Source organism: Tamandua tetradactyla, chromosome 1, assembly GCF_023851605.1.
Source record: "Tamandua tetradactyla isolate mTamTet1 chromosome 1, mTamTet1.pri, whole genome shotgun sequence".
Classification (NCBI taxonomy): Eukaryota; Metazoa; Chordata; class Mammalia; order Pilosa; family Myrmecophagidae; genus Tamandua; species Tamandua tetradactyla.
The window spans coordinates 144,312,613-144,332,573 of record NC_135327.1 but is presented as its reverse complement, the minus strand read 5'-3'; the positions used below and the strand labels follow the sequence as shown (position 1 = coordinate 144,332,573).

The 19,961-nt window shown below is 38.8% G+C and overlaps 1 long non-coding RNA gene across 1 annotated transcript in view; it reads right to left on the bottom strand.

Moving 5' to 3' along the window:
* Positions 1–12,689, bottom strand: part of LOC143686756 (uncharacterized) — a 31,997-nt gene extending 19,308 nt beyond the window's left edge. Inside the window, exon 1 of the long non-coding RNA XR_013177274.1 lies at positions 12,635–12,689. This is a non-coding gene — a long non-coding RNA (uncharacterized LOC143686756). The remainder of the gene's footprint in view (positions 1–12,634) is intronic.
* Between the last annotated feature and the right edge of the window lie 7,272 nt (positions 12,690–19,961).

The following is a 19,961-nucleotide window of genomic DNA, read 5'->3' as shown; positions in this document are numbered from 1 at the left end:
TAAAAAAGAAGAGGGCAGGCCACAGTGGTTCAGCAGGCAGAGCTCTTGCCTGCTATGCCAGAGACCTGGCTTTGTTTCCCTCAAGATGTTTTTAGCAATTTGGGGCACCCTGCCCTTCCAGATAAATTTGCTTATTGGTTTTTCTATTTCTGAAAAATAAGTTGTTGGGATTTTGATTGGTATTGCATTGAATCTGTAAATCAATTTAGGTAGGATTGACATCTTAACTATATTTAGTCTTCCAATCCATGAACATGGTATGCCCTTCCATCTATTTAAGTCTTCTGTGATTTCTTTTAACAGTTTTTTGTAGTTTTCTTTGTATATGTTTTTTGTCTCTTCAGTTAAATTTATTCTTAGGTATTTCATTCTTTTAGTTGCAATTGTAAATGGGATTCGTTTCTTGATTTCCCCCTCAGCTTGTTCATTACTAGTGTTCATTACTAGTGCCTGCCCAAGCAAAAAAAAAAAAAAAAAAAAAAGAAGAAGAAGAAGAAATGTCCCTCACTTCCTTTAAAGCCTAGTTTTATATTTATTTGCTTTCTTTTGTTGTACTGTATTGAGTGCCTTCTCATTTCTATTTGGATTTTTTTTTTTATCTGTTTTCCTTAGGGTTAAAATTTAACATCCTAACTATATAACAATTACATTTGGTTTGATGTCAACTAGCTACAATAACATGCACATATACTTTTCCTAGGCATCTCTGTCCCCCCACCATTTTTTTTTACTTGTTAGCATTTTTATATGTTTGTACGTTATAGATACAAAAACCTAGACTTATCATTACTTTGGTGATTATATGGTATGAGAATATATAATATACTTCATTTTAAAAATTATTTAAAAAGAAAAAAAGAAGAAGAAAGACTTCAAATCAGAGACCTAACCTCAAAACTGGAAGAACTTGAAAAAGAAGAGCAAACTAAACACAAAACAAGAAGAAGGAAGAAAATAACAAAGATTACAGCAGAGATATATGAAATAGAAAATAAAAAACAATAGAGAGTATCAACAAAACCAAAAGTTGGTTCCCTGAAAAGAGCAACAAACTTTTAGCTAGATTGACAAAGGAAAAAAAGAGGACACCAAAAACGAAAACCAGAAGTGAAAACAGGAACATTACTACTGACCCTGCTGAAATAAAAAGGATTATAAGTGGTTACTAAGAGCAAGTACATGCCAATAAAATAGATGCCCTAGATGAAATGGGCAAATTCTTAGAAACACACAAACTGATTACATTAATCAAAAAAAAAAAAAGAATAAAAGATCTCAACCAACCAATTACTAGCAAAGCAATTGAATCAGTAATCAAAAACCTTGCAGCAAAGAAAAGTCAAGGACCACATGATCCACAGGGGAATTCTACCAAATATTCCAAGAAGACTTAACTCCAATTCTGTTCAAACTCATCCAAAAAATTGAAGAGGAAGGAACACTTCCAAACGCGTTCTACGAGGCCAACATCACCCTCATACCAAAGTGGATAAAGATACCACAGGAAAACAAAATTACAGACAAATCTCTCTATTGACTATAGATGCAAAAATCCTCAACAAAATACCTGCAAATTGGATCCAGCAGCACATTAGAAGAATTATACACCATGACCAAGTGGGATTCATTCCAGGTATACAAGGATGGTTCACAACTAGAAAATCAAAATCAATTAATGTTATACACCCCATTTACAGAATGAAGGGGGAGAAAGCCACATGGTCATGCCAATCAATGCAGAAAAGGCATTTGACAAAATCCAGCACCTTTCTTGATAAAAATACTTAGAATACTAAAACTAGAAGGAAACTTCCTCAACATGATGAGGGGCACATATGAAACACCCACAGCTAACATCCTACTTAGTAGTGAAAGACTAAAAGCTTTTCCTCCAAGGTCAGGAACAAGACAAGGATGGCCACTGTCATTGCTGCTATTCTACACTGTGCTACATGTTCTTAACCCAAGCGAGTAGGCAAGAAAAATAAATAAAGGCATCTAAATTGGAAAGGAAGCAGTAAAACTTTATTTGCAAATGATATGATCCTATATACAGAAAATTCTTTAAAATCCACAACAGGGTGCATGGGTGGTTCAGTGGTAGAATGCTTGCCTTCTATGTGGAAAACCTAGGTTTGATTCCCAGACCACACACCCCAAAAAAAAAAATAAAATAAAATAAAGCCCCTAGAGCTAATAAATGAATTCAGCAAAGTAGTGGGGTACAAGGTAAACACCCCCAAATCCGTAGATTTTCTATACACAGGCAATGAACAATCAGAACAAAAAATCAAGAAAAAAAATTATATTCATGGTAGCAACTAAAGTAATCAAATATCTATGAATAAATCTAACCAAGCATGTAAAGGACTTATACACAGAAATCTAAAAATTGCTGAAAGTAATTAAAGAAAACATTAATATATGGAAGGATATTCCATGTCTATGGATTGGAAGACTAAATATTATTAAGATATAATACTACTCAAAGCAATTTATAGATTGAATGCAACCCCAACGAAAATTCCAACAACCTTTTTTGAAGAAAAGGAAAAGCTAATCATCAAATTTATGTGGAAGGGAACTCAGAAATCAACCATTGCATTTACGGCCAGCTTATTTTTTTTTTTTAACATTTTTATTGTGACATAACACATACATGCAAAAAAAGTGATAAATTTCAAAGTACATTTTAACAAGTAGTTATAGAACAAATTTCAATGTATACTATAGGTTACAGTTCCACAGTTTCCTTGTAGCTGCTCAAAAAGACACTGAAACTAAAAAGAAATATCAATACAATGATTCATTTGTTAAATCTTATTTTTTCTGTTACCACTCCTCCTTCTCCTTTAATCCTTCTCCCAACTTCTAGGGCTATTTGGGCAGTGACTGTTTTAACTTTATGTTGAAAAGGGGTGTCAAGATTTTGGGGTAGGGAGATGCAAATGGTTGATATTCTTGGAAAGCCTGGTAACTCTAGGTTTCAGGGCTTATCTGGGTCTAGGAACCATCTGGAGATTTTAGGTTTCTCAAAATTAAACTTAGTGAGTGAAAATTTTATAGAATCTCAGATAGAGCCCTGAGTATTCTTTAGGGATTTCAGAAATACTGTTGGTTGGGGCTTGGCATACCATTGGAAATTAGTAATATCTAACCGAAGCTTGCATAAGAGTAACCTCCAGAATAGCCTCTTAACTCTATTTGAACTCTCTTAGCCACTGATGTCTTATTTTGCTACGTTTCTTTCCCCCCATTCGGTCAAGTAGGTATGGTCAATGCCATAGTGCCAGGACCAGTTTCATCCCTGGGACTTATGTCCCATGTTGCCAGGGATACTAACATCCCATGTATGGGAGAGGGTAATGAATTCACTTGCAGAGTTGGGCTTAGAGAATGAAGCCACATCTGAGCAACAAAAGAGGTTCTCTGAAAGTAACTCTCAGGCATATTTATAGGTAGGCTTACCTTCTCTGCTATAGATGTAAGTTTCATAAGAGCAAGCCTCAAGATCAAGGGCTTGGCCTATAAACTTAGGAGTCCCTAATGTTTGAGAAAGTATCAGTATCAGGGATTTCCCAGGCGGGAAAGTTTAATCATTCCATATTTTTTCTCCAGTCCCTCAAGGGACTTTGTCAATACTGCTTAATTATTAGCCCAGCATACTCTGGAATGTATCTGGGCATTACGTTAAGCTATAGAGAATTGCAGAACTTCATTCCCAATTCTAGGCTCCATGTGTTTAGGTTGTTTAAACTAGTCAGACAGGTTAACTTAGATTGTGTGATACAGAAAATTTAAGTTTTGGATGAAATAAACCTCTCTTCCTTTGGCCTCATATAGTAGGTGAAGTTCTAAAATACAGGCACTATCATCCTTTGCCCTGTATTCTGATTTACCTTAGTCCCAAACTAGATCGGCTTTGTTCTTATTTCTAATTGAAGCCTGATCTCTTTTTCAGCTTCTTTAACAGTTGCTATATGCTGGCTTTTAGAGCCAGCAGAACTTCATCTCTGAGTCTTAAGTGTCACACAGGTACCCAAAGATGCAGGAAAGATCCAGGAAAATACCAGCTTATACATATATAGCACAGCATCTCAGAATTTAGAAATAATACTTAAAGCTCAGGAATAAACGTGATTTCTGTAAAAGCTTACAATCTAGGTCCCAATTTTCTTATAAGTATTTTCTAAAAGAGACCGTACAATATTTGTTCTCTTGTTTCTGATTTACTTTGCTCAACATAATGTCTTCACGGCTCATTCACCTCATTGTGACTTCATTCCTTTCTATAGCTGCGCCATATTCCATCATAGATATACACCGCTCTTCACCCTTCTGCTTCTCAGTCAGTGTGCCCTTTGGCCACCTACATCCATTAGGGAACATGAATAATGTCATCATAAACATCAGTTTACAAATGTCTACTTGAGTCTCTGCTTTCAGTTCTTTCATGTATATTCCTAGTTATGAGATATACAATCATATGGTGCCCTATATTCAGCTTCTTGTAGGTCCACTACATTATCCTCTGGAGGGGCTGCCCCATTCTGCTACACCACCAACATTGAATACCTCCTCAAGTTTCATCCATTTTGTCGCATGCTTCAGGACCTCATTTCTTCTTACAGCTGCATAATTTTCCATCATATGTATTTACCATATTTTGTTTATCCGCTCATATTTTGATGGACACTTGGACTGTTTCCATCTTTTGCCAGTTGTGAATAATTCCACTATGAACATCGTAGGTGCCAATATCTGTTCATAACATTGCTTTCAGTTCTTCTGGGAATATGCTGTGTAGTGGTATTGCCAGGTCATAGGACAACTTGATATCTTGGCATTTAGTTTTCTGACTAAATGCCAAACTGTCTTCCACAGCAGCTGTACCATTGTACATTCCCACCGTACCATTGTACATTCCCACCAACAATGAATAATTGTTCCAATTTCTCTACATCTTCTCCAACATTTGTAGTTTCCTATTTGTTTAATGACAGCCATTCTTGTATGAGTGAGATGATAGCTCAGTGTGGTTTGATTTGCATTTCCCTTATAGCTAATGAAGATGAACATCTTTTCATGTGCCTTTTAGCCATTTATATTTCCTTTTCAGAAAAATGTCTATTCATGTCGTTTGCCAATTTTATAATTGGGTTATTTGTTCTTTTTTTGTTGAGTTGTATGATTTCTTTATATATGCTGGATATCAAACCTTTATCCGATATGTGGTTTCCAATATTTTCTCCCATTAAGTTGTCTGCCTCTTCACCTTTTTTACAAAGTCCTTTGAGGCACAGAAGCATTTGATTTTGAGGAGTTCCCATTTATCTATATTTTCTTTTGTTACTTGTGCTTTAGGCATGAGATCTAAGAAGATACCTCCTATTCTAAGTCTTGAAGATGTTTCCTTATATTATCTTCCAAAAGTTTTATAGTACTAGCTCTTATATTTAGGTCTTTGATCCACTGTGAGTTAATTTTTATATAGAGTGTGAGGTTGGGATCCTCTTTTATTACTTTGGCTATTGATGTCTAGTTCTCCCAAGCCCATTTATTGAAAAGACTATTCTACCCCACTTCAGTGGATTTGGGGGCCTTGTCAAAGATCAATTGACCTAGACATGGTGGTATGTTTCCAAGCTCTCAATTTGATTGCATTGATCAATATGTCTGTCTTTGTACCAATTCCATGCTGTTTTGACCACTGTGGTTTTATAGTAAACTTTAAAATGAGGAAGTATAAGTTCTCCTACTTCATTCTTTTTTTTTTTTTTTTTTAGCATGTTTTTGGCTATTCGAGGCCCCTTTCCATTCCAAATAAATTTGATAACTAACTTTTCCAAGTCTTCAAAGTAAGCTGTGGGAATTTTGATTGGTATTGCATTGAATCTGTAAACCAGCTTGGGTAGAATTGACATCTTAACGACATTTAGCCTTCCTATCCATAAACACAAAATGTCTTTCCACCTATTCAGGTCTTCTTTGATTTCTTTTAGCAGTGTTTTATAGTTTTCTGTGTACAGTTCCTTTACATTCCTTTAGTTTATCCCTAGATGCTTGATTCTTTTAGTTGCTATTGTGAATGGGATTGTTTTCTTAATTGTTTCCTCAGTTAGGTCATTACTTGTATATAGAAGCATTACCGATTTTTGTGCATTAATCTTGTGTCCTGCCGCTTTGCTGAATTTGTTTGTTAGCTCAGGTAACTTTGTTGTAGATTTCTCAGGATTTTCCAAGTATAGGATCATGTTATCTGCAAATAATAAAAGTTTTACCACTTCCTTTCCAATTTGGATGCCTTTTATTTCTTTTTTTCCTGGTTGCTCTAACTAGAACTTCTAGCACAAAGTTGAATAATAGTTGTTACAGAGGGCATCCTTGTCTCATTCCCAATCACAAGGGAAAGGCTTTCAGTCTCTCACTATTGAGTGTGATGCTGGCTGTGAGTTTTTCATATATATCTTTTATCATACTGAGAAATTTTCCTTTGATTCCTACCTTTTGAAGTGGCTTTAGCATTTTGTCGAATGCTCCTACAGCATCCATCAAGATAATCATGTGATTTTTCCCTTTTGGCTTGTTAATATATTGTATTACATTGATTGATTTTCTTGTGTGGCACCACCCTTGCATTTCTGGAATAAACCTCACTTGGTCATGGTGTGTAATTCTTTTAATGTACTATTGGATTCGATTTGCAAATATTTTGTTGAGAATTTTTGCCTCTATATTAATTAGGGAGATTGGACTGTAATTTTCCTTTCCTGTAGTATCTTTACCCAGTTTTGGAATTAGAGTGATGTTTCATAAAATGAGCTAGGTAGTGTGCTGGTTTGAACTAGAAAAGCCATGTTTTAATCCAAATCAGTTTTGTGGAAGCAACTGTTTCTTTTAAACCCTATTCAGTAATGTAGGTTGGAGACTTAATTAGGTTATCTCCATGGAGATGTGACTCATCCACTTGTGGGTATTGACTTTTCATTACAGGGAGATGTGACTCCACTCATTCCAGGTGGGTCTTGATTAATTTACTGGGATCCTTTAAAAAGGAAACATTTTGGAAAAGGCTTGAGATTCTGAGAGAACAGAGAAAGATTAGAAAGCTGCAAAGCAGAGTCCACCAGCCAGCGACCTTGGAAATGAAGAAAGAGAATACCCCCAGAGGAGCTTCATGAAGCAAGATGCCTAGAGAGGAAGTCAGCGGATGTTGCCACGTACACCATGTGCCTTTTCAGGCTTTTCTTGAGTGAAGGTAACCTCTTGTTGGTGCCTTAATTTGGACATTTTTTATAGACATGCTTTTATTTTTAGGACGTTTTCATGGCCTTGGAACCGTAAACTTGCAACTTAATAAATCCCCCTTTTTAAGAGTCATTCCATCTCTGCTATATTGCATGCTGGTAGCTAGCAAACTACAACAGGTAGTAATCCTTTTTCCCACAAGTTTATGGGAGAGTTTAAGTGGAAATGGTGTTAGTTCTTTTTAGAATATTTGATTAAATTTCCCTGCAAAGCCATCTGATCCTGGGCTTTTCTTTATAGGAAGATTTTTGATGACTGATTGAACCTCTTTACTTATAATTGGTTTGTTGAAGTCTTCTATTTCTTCTTGAGTCAGTGTAGGTTGTTTGAGTGTTTCTAGGAATTTGTTCATTTCATCTAAGTTGTCTAGTTTGTGGCATATGGTTGCTCATAGTATCCTTTTAGGATATTTTAAAAATTTCTTCAGGGTCCATGGCAATGACCACCCCACCCTATTTCTGATTTTATTTATTTGTATTCCCTCTCTCTCTCTCTCTTTTATTTTATTTTATTTTTTGGTCAGCCTAGCTAAGGGACCATCAATTTTATTGATTTTCTCAAAGAACCAACTTCAGCTTTTACTGATTCTTTTTTTTTTGTTTTCCAATTCATTTATTTCTGCCTACATCTTTGTTATTTCTTTCTTCTATTTGCTTTGGGGTTAGTTTGCTGTTCTTTCCCTAGTTCCTCCAAGTAAGCAGTTAAGTTCTTGATTTTTGCTCTTTCTTCTTTCTTAATATAGGCATTTAGGGCAATAAATTTTCCTATGAGCACTTTGCTGCATCCCATAAATTTTGACATGTTGTATTCTCATCTTCATTCACTCCAAATATTTACCAATTTCTTCTTTCACCCATTCATTGTTTAAGTGTGTGTGTGTGTTCTGGGAGGAGAGGCTCATAGCCCAGGAATGAACTCGGGTCTCCTGCATGGAAGGTGAACATTCTACCTGAACCACCCATGTACCCAAGAGTGTGTTATTTAATCTCCATATATTTGAGAAAGTTCTGGTATTTTGGTGATTATTGATTTCCAGCTTCATTCCGTTGTGATCAGAGGAAGCGATGTGAATAATTTCAATCTTTTTAAATCTGTAAAGACCTATTTTATGCCCCAGCATATGATCTATCCTGAAGAACGTTCCATGAATACTAGTGAAGAATGTATATCCTGGTGTTTTAGGGTGTAATGATCTGCTTATGTCTGTTAGTTCTAATCCATTTATCCCGTTGTTTAGGTTCTCTATTTCCTTATTGATCATCTATTTGTTCTATCTATAGAAGAGAGTAGTGTATTGAAGCCTCCCACTATTACTATTGAAACATCTATTGCTTCCTTCAGTTTTGCCAATGTTTGCCTCTGTACTTTGGAGCTTCTAGATTGGGTGCATAAACATTCATGATTGCTGTTCCTTCTTGGTAAATTGTCCCTTTTATTAATATGTAGTGTCCTTCCTTGTCTCTTATGACATCTTCGCATTTAATGTTGATTTTATATAATATTAGTATAGCTATTCCTGCTTTCTTTTGGTTACAACTTGCATAGAATATCTTTTCCCATCCTTTCATTTTCAATCTATTTGTATCCTTAGATCTAAGATGAGTCTCTTGTAAACAGCATATAGATGAATCATATTTTAAATCCATTCTGCCAATTTCTATCTTTAAATTGGTGAGTTTAGTCTGTTAATGTTCAAATTTATTATGGTAAAGGTGAATATGCCATCTTATCCTTTGGTTTTTATTTGTCAAATCTATAAATTCCTCCCCTTCTTTCTTTATCCTTTGAGTTACCCTTACTAATACTCTTCAATTCTCTGTCCTCTTCCAGACCTCTCTCTCCTGTCTTTTTTTTCAGCCAACAGAACTGAATTTCTGTTGTATTTCTTACAGGGCTGGCCCCTTGTAAACAAATTCTCTCAGGTTTTGTTTGTCTGTGACAATTTTAATCTCTCCCTCACTTTTGAAGGACAACTTTGCTGGATAAGAATTCTAGGCTAGAAATTTTTCTCTTTCAGAATCTTAAATACATCATACCACTGCCTTCTCACTTCGATGGTGTCTGTTAAATAGTTCAAACTCAGTCTTATGTGGCTTCCTTTGTATGTGGTGAATTGCTTTTTTGTTGCTGTTTTCAGGACTTTCTACTTCTCTTTAGCATTTGACAGTGGTAAGTTACATTTTAAAATGGTGTCTTCCCTTGCAAGTTCCCTTATTTAACTGGAAGTGTTGTGATTGTGGTATCAGATGCTTCACAGCCCCCTAGAGGGTCCCAAGGCACCTTTGCTTATAGTGACTGCTAATTGATGTTAGCTATTGTCATGGTCAGGTTCATGTGTCGACTTGTCCAGGTGGTGGTGCCCAGTTGTCTGGTTGGGCAAGAGCTGACCTGTCTATTGCTATGAGGACATTTCATGGACTTAAATCATGATCATGTTGACTGTCTCCATACATGATTGCATTTGTAATCAGCTAAGGGGGGTGTCTTCTGTAATGAGTGATACTTAATTTAATCACTGGAAGGCTTTTAAGGAGGATTCAGAAGAGACAATCACTCTTCTTGCATCAGCCAGCCAGCCTCTCCTGTGGAGTTCATGCAGATTCTTCATCGGAGTCACCAGCTTCACAGCTTGCCCTACAGACCTTAGACTCTACCTTCCCATGGTTACAGGAGACACTTTTATAAATTTTATATCTACGGATGTCTCCTGCTGATTCTGTTTCTCTAGAGAGCCCTAGCTAATGCAGCTACTATCCCCTCCTTGATTAAGACTGAGCTGCAAGCAACACGCAGAAAAATTTTGGTCCCTTTAGTATGTGCAAGGACAGAAATTCCATGAGTAGCATTTGCTTGGGAAACCAGGAGGACGGTCTAGAAGGTGGGGAGAGGATAAGGACAAACCATCTTAGATGCAGGTTGAGGAAGTTTTTTTCAGCTCCTCAAGACAAAGATGGCCTTACCCTTTGAATTCCAAAATTAAATAAACCCACAAACTCAACTCAAGTTATGTGTAGACAAATTAGCTTCAAGACTTAATGACTGAGAAATATGCTTCTTATGTAAATTCTCATGAACAAATAGAAAACATTCTCCTTTTCTGAGCAATTCAGCCTGGGAACAAGATGTCCACATCAATTAAGCAGGAATGCAGCTGCATCTTCACCCAGAGGCTTGTGCTCAGCTCCCAGGGAAGGGCAGATACCAGCCATCTCCTCCATTTAGTTTTTACAGCTCCTGTTCTGCTGTTTGCTCCTCTGAATCCCATTTCTTTGGCACCAACTTAACCATCTTCAGGGTCCACCTCCGACCTCTGACCTTTGACCTCAAGCAGGCTGAACTCTGGCTCTGTGCCACATCACAAGATGGTCAATTTAGCAATCTAGCTTTCTGGAATTGCATAACAGAGATGCTCAGCTAGGGGGAAAATGCTTTACATGTGACCAGAATTGGGCAGCAGACCTGGAATTCTGAGTTTGAGGTGGTGCTTTCAAGCCATCACCTATCAGTTGGGAAGAACTGTTTTAAGTAATGGGGTCTATTTGGGGCTACCCTAGGAAAAAGAGAGGTCAGGAATGTCAACCACAAAACCAGGCCTCGAGGAGACTAGAGCTCAGTCCAGAAGCTGGAGGGTTGCTTAGGATACGACGTAGCTCTAACAACTGGGTTATAACTGTAAATAAAAGTGCCATCTGTTGAGTTCTTAATATGGGCCAGGCATTACGCCAAGTATTTTACAAGTGTTATCTTTTTTTTTTAAACCTGGTTAAATTGTTGAATTTAATACTCCTATATTAAAGTTCTCAAAACAAATGTACAGTATAGCAAACAATCACAAAGCAGATACTTAGTAAACCACCTTCTTGATCAAAAAACACACCTCAAAGCATTGCAGACATCCCCTTCAAGTCCTACACTCCTCTCCTCCCCCCAGAAGCCACCACTATCCTGACATTTATGACAATCACTCCCTTGTTTTTCTTTATAATTTTCTCATCATCATAAACTACACCATATTAACTGTACTGTATGGTTTATATTTTAGTTTTGCTTATTTTTGAGTTTTAAAATGAAGTCAGTCATATGCTATGTATTATTACTTTTGCTCAACATTGTGTTTGTAAGAGCCATCCATGCTGTTCCCTACAGCACTAGTTCCCTCGTTTTCAGTGCTGAATGGTACTGTGGCGTGTAGATATACCACTATTTATCCATGCTACCGTTAATTATTGATTGATATGTGTGTTGTTTCCAGTATGAGGCCATCAAGAGCAATGAAGTCAATAAGAACATGTATATTCTGAGAAGTTCCTCTTAGATACACCCAAGAACAGAATTGCTGGGTTGTGGCTGTGCTTTCAGTTTTACTAGATAATGCCAAAGTGTTTTCCAAAATGGTTATACTAATCTGCATTCCCACCAGCAGTGTATAGATTTCTCATTCTTCATATCCTCGCCAACACTTGGTATTACCAGATTCCTCAAATTTTGCCAATCTGAAGAGTATGCATAGTAGCTAACATGGCTTACATGTCTGTTGCTTTGAACTTTAAATACATTGAATCATACTTTATGTATTCATCTATAGCTTGCTTCTTTTGCTCAACATTGTATTTATAAGATTCATTCATGTTGTTGCAAGTGGAACTCACTGCATCTTATTTATTATTAACAGGTAGATCATATTTTCATGTGTTTTTGGTCATGTTTATATCCTCTTTTATGTGCTGGTTCAAGTCTTTTGCCTGGTTTCCTATTGGGCTAGCCATGTTTTTCTTATCGATTTTTAGGAGTTTTGTTTTGTTTTTTCAATTTTTAATTCTGGATACTCTGGTGGTTATGAGTGTCACAAATATCTTCTTCCATTCTCATGTGGTACTCTCTAATCCTCACAACGATCCCAAGAAATAAATATTATGATGTCTATTTTAAAGCTGAGGGAATAGAATAGAGTCTTAGGGAAGTTTAGTGACTTCTTCAAGGTCACCCAGGTAGTCAGCATCAGAGCTGGAAATCACACCCAGATCTGTACATGTAACTGACTCTTCACCACTCTGCCACACTGAGGGGCAGGAGCCATCACTCCTCTCTCAGTCTGTCCTTTAGCCACTGCTGCTGGCCCAGCCTCACTCTTCTCTCCTTCTCCCTTCCTCATGACTTTGGCTTACTCATGGCCTCCCCTTCCTGCCTTCTCCTTGTGTGGCCTTCCTTTGGCTTATGTCCCCTGTTCCAGATGTTGTCCCTCACTTTTATTCTCCTTCAAACTCCCCGGGGGAGGTCCAATGAGCTCTCTTTGGCTCTACTCCCTTCACTGGGCACACTGTCATACCAGACCACGACGAGGGCACAGCTCAGGCACTCTCCCAGTCCAATCGGGCAGAAGCAGACGACCAGCTTTCCTCAGATGGGCCTGTGAGCACAAGAGCTACTTAGACATACTACAAGAAAGTTACCTCCTCTGGATCTTCAGCTTTTGTCACCTGTTCCTTTTGCATCTCGTCATCTTAATAATAACTCCTATCTGTCCTAGAAGCCTACAGAAGTCCATGACACCACCTCTTCCTCACCCCCCAGCCAAACCTATCAAGCATCAATCCCTATCAATTCTAAGGCCTAAATAACCCTTCCATCTAGCCACTTCTCTCTGTGTCTCATCTTCACCCTAGTCTGGGGTAGCACCATCCCTCACCTCGACTCCCACAGTAACTGCCTTGTACCCCTTCACACCCACTCTGCCCTCTTCCCAATCCATTCTCCACACAGCAGCCAGAGGGATCTGTTCATAACGCCAACTTATCGTGTCAGATTGATTTAAACTTTTCATTGTCTCTCCCCTTCTCGGGGAATTAAGACCAAAACCCTACACACTAGCTGCCCTAGAATTTTTCAGTCCTGTTGATACAACAGGTACCCTCTGCCCACAGAGCCTTTGCACTTGCTGGCTTCGTTGCCTGGAATTCTGGAGTACCAGGGTCCCTCCTCACCATACCCCTCCCTAGCTGACTATTTCTCATCAAATGCAGATGGCAGCACTTCTGGCCTCCCCAACTAAATTACCTGTTAACCCCCACAAACTTGCCTGCCTAGCTATCATCTCAATTGTAGGTCAAAAACGATTAATTTAAACAACAAGATATTGTCTTCTGCCTATCAGACAGGCAAAGATTAAAAATATTGATACTGTCTGGTGGTGTTGAAGCTACATGAAAACATACACTCCTACTTGCACTCTCATCCACTACAACCTGAATGCTGAGAAATATGACAGCACCTATTATTTGAATTTTTCATAATATTTGACCCAGCATTTCCACTTTGACCCACAAATTTCCACTTGAATTTATCCTTTAGAAATACTCCTATAGGTTATGTAGACAAATATGCAAAATAATTTTCTTTGCACCATTGTTTATGATAGTGAAAAGTGGAAACAGTGAACACATCTGTCAATAAGATACCAGTTAAATAAACTGTGGCATATTCATGAAATGGAATACTATTCAGCTATAAAAAAGAATGAGGTAAATCTCTTTATATTCATGTGGAAAGATGTCCAAGATACAATAAGCTAAACCATAAAAAATAAATTTAGAACAGTATAATTTCATTTTTATGCTTTAAAAATTTATGTACATTTTTAAAACTTAGAAAATATGTACAAACCTGTGACAATGGCTGTCTCTGGGTAGGAAGATGAGTTTTATGGGGGTGGGGAGGTGGTTTCCTTTTCTATGTTATGTATTTGTATAATGTTTGATTTTATGCAACTATAATCAGAAAAAATATGACAACAGATATAATAGCTATGTAATGAATTGTGTAGTGTCAACTCTAAATTCCCTAGAATATAAGCTCTATTAGGTCAGTGGATACATCTATCCTATTCATCATTATTTCCCCAAGGTCTAGTCAAGTGCCAAGCACATGGTAAGTACTCACTAAACATTTGTTAAGTGAATGAATGAACTGACCCCCCAAAAATGTGGTACCCCCTCTGTACTTCAGAAACAGACCTATGACTACCTCTCCCTTCAGTTTTGCCCCATACTTATTAAGTTGTAACAGCACGTCACCTTTTTATAGCAGTCCCAACACACTGTTTGCTGATGTTGAACTTCAGGTCTTTGCAGAAGCACTGCATTAAGTCAGTTTTCCCCCTTCTGACTTAGGCAAATACTTTTTTTGAGTTCCGTTTCAGGGCTTTACATTTTGTCCCTGTTCAATTTCATCTTTGGGGATTGTTCATTCGGCCAGGTATTTTAAAACCTGATCCCTGACATCTAACCAAATACAAGCTCTACCAGCTTTAGGTTACCCACATGCTTGATGAATATGCCTTCTATGTTTATTTCCAACTTAATTGTATAAAAGAAAGAAAGAAAGAAAGAAAATTGTACAAGGTAGGACAGAACCCTGCAGCTTTCCACACACAATGCCTGTCCATGCTGATCTGTAGGAAGCTGGTCTTTCTGTTTGCTTCTACAGCACATCAAGCTCATTCCTGCCTCAGGGTCTCTGCTCTTGCAGCTCCCTCTATTTAGAAGGGTTTTTCCCCAGAAGAGCTCGTATATTCTTATATTCAGGCCTCAGCTCTAAGATTATCTCATCAGAAAGGCTTTCCTACTACAATCCAAAATAGCTACTCCTGATTCCACATTACCATGTTTTGTTTTCATCAAAGTACTTAATCATAACTAAAATCACCTTGTTTATTATCTACTCATTCCTCTTACCCCATTGTCAATGGAGATGTTGTTTGCCTTATTCACTGTTCTATCTCCCATGCCTGGAACATTGCCGAAGGAATGAATAAATAGAATTGGTCAGTTATCTGTGCCCCTACCTACCCAAAGTGTCTTCTAGACCCTTGTCTCCCTTTTATCTCCAAGGATGTTGTATTGGTTTTCTGAGGCCACTGAAACAAATTACCACAAACTTGGTGCCCTAAAAACAGCAGAAACTTCTTTCACAGATCTGAAGGCCAGAAGTCTGAAATCAGTTTCACTGGACTGAAATCAAGATATCGGTACAGCTGTGCTCCCTTTAGGGGAGAATCTGTACTTGCTGCTTCCAACTTCTGGTGGCAGCCAGTGTTCTGTTGGCTTGTGGCTGTGTTCTAGTTTGCTAGCTGCTGGAATGCAACACACCAGAGACAGATTGGCTTTTAATAAAAGGGGATTTATTTTGTTAGTTCTTCAGAGGAAAGGCAGCTAACTTTCAACTGAGGTTCTTTCTTACGTGGGAAGGCACAGGGTGATCTCTGCTGGCCTTCTCTCCAGGCCTCTGGGTTCCAACAACTTTCCCCAGGGTGATTTCTTTCTGCATCTCCAAAGGCCAGGGCTGAGCTGTGAGTGCTGAGATGAGGTATGCTCAGCTGCTTGGGCTGTGCTACACTGAGCTCTCTCATTTAAGCACCAGCCAATTAAATTAAACATCATTCATTACAGCAGGCATGCCTCTTAGCTGACTGCAGATGCAGTGAGCAACAGATGAGGTTCACATACCATTGGTTCATGTCCACACCAACAGAACCAGGTACCTTCACCTGACCAAGTTGACAACTGAATCTAACTACCACATGTTCACCCCTTGTCAACTTGGCAACTACACACATCACCTTAAATAGTAAGGTGCAAAAAGTTCTCTTCTGGCTGTGGACCTATGAATCTCAAAACAAGTTATCTGGAGCTAATATGCAAAGGAGGACATTCACAGGATATAAGTTTTCATTTCCATGGGGAGAAATTGGAAGGAACACAGAGGTCACAAGACCCAAACAGTTCTGAAAATCTGCAGGGCAAAGACCATTTGGATTTCAAAGTCTGAAAGTCATTTATCCTTCAGCTTTAGAAAGTGATGGTTCCACCCTTTTCAAGGACCTATGCAGTGACCCACCTCTTACTGAATCAACCTCGGGGTTCATTGAGGAGACCACCTTTTTCTCGGCTCCACTCTCTCCAGGTATTGGGGCCACACCTGGGCTCTATGCCATTTCTAGGGCACATGCTCAACCCCTCCATGTGGTGGCAGCCAGGCTCTCCCCAATCCTCCAAGGAGCGTGCTATACCTTCTCCAAGGCCTGAGGCTGTAAAAAAACCTCATCCAAAAAACCGCTCCAACATGTCTGGTATTTGCAAACTGCAGCAGTACCCCACTTATGGTACCAAATCTGTTTTAGTTTGCTAGCTGCCAGAATGCAACACACCAGAGACAGATTGGCTTTTAATAAAAGGGAATTTATTTTGTTAGTTCTTCAGAGGAAAGGCAACTAACTTTCAACTGAGGTTCTTTCTTACGTGGGAAGGCACAGGGTGATCTCTGCTTACCTTCTCTCCGGGTCTCTGGGTTCCAACAACTTTCCCCAGGGTGATTTCTTTCTGCATCTCCAAAGGCCTGGGCTGAGCTGTGAGTGCTGAGATGAGGTATGCTGAGCTGCTTGGGCTGTGCTACGTTGAGCTCTCTCATTTAAGCACCAGCCAATTAAATCAAACATCATTCATTACAACAGGCATGCCTGTTAGCCCACTGCAGATGTAATGAGCAACAGATGAGGTTCACATGCCATTGGTTCATGTCCACAGCAACAGAACTGGGCACCTTCACCTGGCTAAGTTGACAACTGAATCTAACTACCACAGGCTGCAGCACCCTATTTTTCAAGGTCAGCATCTTCACATCTCCTTTTGCTCCATCTTGACATTGCCTTCTCCTCTGTGTGTCATAAAATATTCCTCTGCTCTCTCTTATAAGGATACACGTGATGGCATTTAGGGCCACCCATTAATCCAGGATAATCTCCCCATCTCTAAATCCCTAACTTAATCACATCTGCAAAGACTTTAACATATAAAGTAACATTCACAGATTCCAGGGATTAGGACTTGATATTTTGGGGGACAACATCCAGCTCACTACGGCTGTTATTAGTAATTTCATGAAATGCCTTTGAAAAATTGGGACATACCTCATGTCCAGTACTTCTCTTTCTAACCTCTCTAGTAAGGTCAGTCACAAAGGAGGTCTCATTGAATGCTCTTGAATGAATAAATGGATAGATGTTTTACTCCACCATTCCCCTCCTCAACCCTCAAAAGAAGAAAAGATTACTTTTAGCATGTCTGGGTCTTAGTATAGGTATGTAACTCGCTTAGCATAACTGGTTTCCCCAGTTCACAGATCCAGAAAGTATTTGGGGATGGAGAATTTGTTTATGTCTGGTCACTGCATGACATGCTGCCAATGCCCTCTCAGAAGGATATGATTGTTGAATGGGTAGCAAAATTGAAAATTATTTTACAAATGAGTGTGGACCACTAAAGAGGGTTTGGACTTGCTAATTTTGATTTATGCACCTCCCCAGCACTCTGAAGAGGGTTGTGTTGTAGCCAGATTAGTTATTTGGCTTTCATGATACTGAATAGACCAGGAAGAGGGAAACCAATGGCACTGAATAGGCAGGAGGAAAATTAGCATATTTCTGTAAATTGTGGGGACTCCTAACCTATTTCATAGGGAAGTACAGTATATGAGGAGGGGCCACTCAAACCCTCAACAGAGTGATTCCATATTAAAGAGTATTTTCAAGCCCTGGTAGAGCCCCCAGAGTTGCATTTTAAAGATGGTCCCCTACTGATACAAACAGGTTATTCCTCAGTGTGGTAGTTGGGTTCAGGTATCAACTTGGCCAGGTGATGATGCCCCGTTGTTCTGTTGCTGCGGACTTAAATCATCAGCATGTGAAATTCATCTATGTCTGATTACATTTGCAGTCAGCTAAGGGGAGTGCTTCCACAATGAGTGAGGTTTAATTTAATTAGCTGGAGGTTTAAAAGAGAGAGATCAGAAGCAAGCCTAAGCAGCTCAGCCTACCTCATCTCAGCACTTGCAGCTCAGCCCAGGCATTTGGAGATTCAGAAAGAAATTGCCCTGGGGAACCCAGAAGCTGGGTGTGCCTTCCCATGTGACAGAGAAACTCAGATGAAAGCTAGCTACCTTTCCTTTGAAGAACTATAAATTTTTAACTAAATAAATCCCCATATTAAAAGCCAATCCATCTCTGGTATGTTGCATTCTGGCACCTTTAGCAAACTCAGTTACTACATTTATAATTTTAAAAAAGAATTCCTTGCCAAAACTGGGGAGCTACTGATGTGGGACCTCATCCCCAAACCCCCACCTAGACGGAGTTCTCCTGAGAAAGTTCAGCACTCTGAGGTTGTGTCTGGGCTGGAACCTGGACTCCCCACTGCCAAGCAGCAGGAATAAAAAGCTCTGAAAGCTGACAACAGAGGCAGGTTGCCCTATCTCCAGCATCATGATAGATGATCAATCCTTAGTGGTCTGAAGATCTTCCTCTCTCACTCCACAGGAAGAAGGGACTCTGATGGAAGGAGGGTGGGGTTGAGGCTTCCATACGGCATATGAGTGTGGAGAGGATGCTCTTCTCTCCCTACCTGCTAGTATAAACATTGAGAGGGTCAAACAACACAGAGTATGGCCAAGGAGAAAGCAGCATGCTCAAGGCTAACTTTAAGGTTGAAGAAGGAGTCTTCGAGGCTCACATGTGGTTCGACCCAGTACACCATCATGGGAACCCAGATAAAGTATTCACACGATGGTCTTAGCAGAACTAGAATATACAATTGCTCAGAGTGCCCTCATTACCACAGTGCAGTCACTCTGCCACAAAGCTCAGGGATGCTATTTCATGGGGAGCTGCCTGCTTTAGGAGAGCTCTGACAGGTCTATGGCATTTCCTTTACTGTGCATTCGAACTTTGGGTTGCTGCCTCAGTGTTCCTGAGAACACACCACTGCAATTATAAAGCATATCAATGGGACTATATGATTCACTCTGAAAAAAAAAATCTAAATAAACTAGTCCCTTCCAACTCACATTGTAGTTTTTCATAAAGGGAGATATACATGCTGTGTGGTTGAAGAGAAGAATGCATATCACTAGCTGTTACTTGTAGTGACTCATTTGGGAATTTGTAAAATGAATAAACCTCTTCTGAGAGACATACTGAACCATAAAATGAAAATAAAAATTATGCCTCATCTATCTGCAATGCCCACATTGTAAAGTTTGAAACAATGAACTCAAGGGTTTTGAAAACATTAGATAAGAGAGTGAAAATTTCATAGGTTAGTTTTTTTAAATATATTTTTATTGAGAAATCTTCACACACATACAGTCCAACCATAGTATATAATGAATGGCTCACAACATCATCACATAGTTGTGTGTTCATCACCATGACCATTTCTAGAACACTTGCATCACTCCAGAAAAAGAAATAAAAAGAAAAAGGAAAAATTCATCCCATACTCCTTACTCTTCCCTCTCACTGAGCACTAGTATTTCAATCTACCCAATTTTTATATCCTTTATCCACCCTCCCATTATGTATTCCTTTATTATCCTTATTTATTTACTCATCTGTCCATATCCTGGATAAAAGGAGCATCAGACACAAGATTTCCACATACTGTCACATTGTAAAAGCTGTGTAGTTATACAACTATCTTCAAGAATCAAGGCTACTGGAACAAAGTTCAGCAGTTTCAGGTACTTCCCTCTAGCCACTGCAAAACACCATAAACTAAAAAGGGATATCTAGAGTTCTTAGACCAGATAAGTCCTGAAATGCAGAG